The sequence below is a fragment of the Octopus bimaculoides genome, chromosome 11, assembly GCF_001194135.2.
Source record: "Octopus bimaculoides isolate UCB-OBI-ISO-001 chromosome 11, ASM119413v2, whole genome shotgun sequence".
Classification (NCBI taxonomy): Eukaryota; Metazoa; Mollusca; class Cephalopoda; order Octopoda; family Octopodidae; genus Octopus; species Octopus bimaculoides.
In genome coordinates, this window is record NC_068991.1 from 11,230,076 (window position 1) to 11,233,431 (window position 3,356).

Below are 3,356 nucleotides of genomic sequence, written 5' to 3' on the forward strand. Positions count from 1 at the left end.
TATATATATGTATATATAAATATATAAGCGTAGGAAACATTTCTGATGTACGAAAATTTGCATAAAACAAACGAAGTAATTTCAAAAGATTAACTCAAAGTTGTCCGAGTCATGGATTTCGACAGAAAACAGAAGTAACTTACACTAAATACTGTACATACACATACATACTGCACAACTACATACATACATGCAGACGCTTGCACGCACATACATATATATACACATGTCCCTGTGTGTAAAGTTAGATGTACGACTACAACTGACTTAATATAATGTAATTAAGTGACCCTCCCCCTCAAGAAACGCTGTAGACCTGCAGTTGTTTGTTCGATGAAATATCTGAAGTAGGTGCTGCTGCTTGGCCAGAGTCTAATGACTGAAATAATAAAGGAAAGAGATAAAAGTAAATGGAAATGAGCGGGAAAATCAACTGAGAGTGGCCAGTGGAATGAATACGCAAGATAAAGATAAATAATGGTATATCAAATATCATATAAGAATGATCATTGATTTATTGGAATTATCTTCCCTTCGAAAGATGATGACCCTACTCTTTTGTGACAATTGGAATTGACTCGAAATAAGAATGGGAAATTAACCTAAAGAATCAAAAAGAATTCTCCGAAAGTGACATGACATTAAGGAAGGAACAGTCTAACCGTCTGGAGACAAGAAGACTGTTGCACACCAGTTCGTTTGCTTTCAGACTATATACATATATACTTATCTCCATGCGTATATACACACGCTTTCTCACACACACACAAAGACACACACAGACAAACAGGCACACACAAACACACACAAATACTCATACATGCACACATACACACACATCCATTTGGAAGAACATCAAAAAACAACACCAGTGATATTTCAAAAATTTATTCCTACGGCTGTTTCAATAATTCTTACGTGACAGAATTATTGCATATTTACTACGAACCATCCCATGAGGGTGACTTTTGAAATATAATCTCCCAAGTTTATTTTGCTTTTGAAGATTTAAGGGAAGAAAATAGAGGGAAAAAGATGTAAAGGAAAGAAGAAATAAGCATGGGCTACAATATAAATCTTGGATGTGACAATGTTATAAATTATGTTTAGTAATATAGACTATAACACAGTATACTTATCAGAACAAAGCTATCTAGAGGGTAATAAAACCTGAATCATGACGCGTTAGGCTTAGTTCAGCAGTAATCCAACAGACAGGGGACAGGATACCGAGACGTCAAAGAACTATGAAATACATCTTCAGTTCAACAACAATGTATCGTGAGACAATTACATTCATAGACTTCTGTACATATGTGTGTGTGTGTGTGTGTGTGTGTGTGTGTGTGTGTGTGTGTGTGTATGGGTGTGTGTGTATGTGTTTCTGTTGTTGAGAAAGCGTGAGACAATTACATTCATAGATTTCTGGACATTTATATATATATATGTGTGTGTGTGTGTGTGTATATATATATATATATATATATACACGTAGGCATATACATAGATGCATGCATGTAAACACACATTTACACGCACATACCTATAAAGATTATAAAGCTATATACACACACATATGCATGTATTTGTACATGTATATATATATATATATATATATATAGTATATATGCATTTGCACAGTCATTTATATGTGAAATTTGATACACATACACACAGTGCCACGCACATATACACATAAGCGTACTGTCAATGTGCAATTATCTATGCATAGTCTCTCATACGTGCACGTACGCACAGATACACGCCCGTTTCCCGTGTAATAAGCATGCATAAGACATAAAAATGCAGTATTATATATGTATGAGTTAGTAACAAAGGAAATGCTATCATTCTAATCATAAGTAGAAAAGTTTTATCTTCTGCAAGAAATAAAAGTACAAGTAAATTTATATTTGTAGTCAATTATAATGTCATTCTCCTTTTTTTTTTTAACAGACGGCCATCTGTCATTAGAATTTCGAATATTTTAGGTGTACACAAATGATACTCTTATATTTTTTTTATAAATGAAACCCCTGGTATGTTTTAGTTGAATTTACAATACACCCGTCTATGATAAAATATTTACTATTATTTTTTTTTTTAAGCTAAATACATGCCCTGAAAGAGAGGGTGTGATTTTAAACCTTGAGTTTGAATATAAGCGACGGTGAACTTGAGAAGGTCTCTTTAAATATCCTTTATTAATCTGGTGTTTCATTTGTAAGCATTATTTTAATTTTTTTTTTTTTTTACGTAAGCGGTTACTATATAGCGGACATTCATTCTCTATATTTCACACCCAGAAATATAGTTGCAATAATGTTGATTTTGATACAGGACATTGTTATGCAACTCAGAATCTTGTACAGAGTTTTCAGCCTTGTGAGAAATAAATACTTGCTTCATTAGTAATAAAGGCGATGAAGGCGGAAAGCGAGCAGAGTCTTTATAAACCGGGCGAAATGCTTAACGGTATTACGTCCGTCTTCATGTTCTAAGTTCAAATTCCACCGAGATCATCTTTACCGTTTACCCTTTCGGGGGTCGATGAAATAAGTACCAGTTGAGTTCTGGGATTGATGTAATCGGCTTATTCCTACCAAATTTCGGGCCTAGTGCATTTAGTATTGGGTTGGCAACTAAGTTTCCACCAGTTTTTAAAAATTTAAATTTTTAAAAGGTTTAATAAAAAATAACAACTAATTAATCAATGATATATTCACCCTTGTTATTTACAACTTCTTCCGAACGTTCAACAAGATTTTCAATACCTCGTTGGTAGAAATCACTCGATTTCAACTCGAAAAATTGATCCAACCAAGCTCTCAATTCTGCATCAGTATGGAATGAAACACCGCGCATAGCATTTGAAAGAGATCGAAAGAGGTGGAAATCCGTTGGTGCCAAATCAGGAGAGTACGGCGGGTGTGGCAGCACTTCCCAGCCATGCGTTTGAATAACTTCCTTGGTCATATTGACGATAGGAGGGCGGGCGTTGTCGTGCAGCAGAAGAACTCCATGCTACTGACTAGGTCTTTTCTCTTGAATGGCCGTGTTTAGTCGTTCCATCTGTTGAACATAAAGTTCCTCGTTGACCGTTTGGTTCCGTTCAAGCAATTCGTAATGGATATATATCATCAGCAGGAAAGCCAAGATTAACACATAAATACGAGGCGCTACATAGAAACATGCCTCGTGCTTATATGTTATAAATTTTCATATCTACTGCACATGTGCGGTTTTTCTTATTGGCAGCAAATACAAAAATGCCAATTTTCTTCCAGAAATTAGCCCCCCCCCCAAAAAAAAAATCATTATTAATAAGTCTCAGGGTAGCAAATAGAATTCTAAAA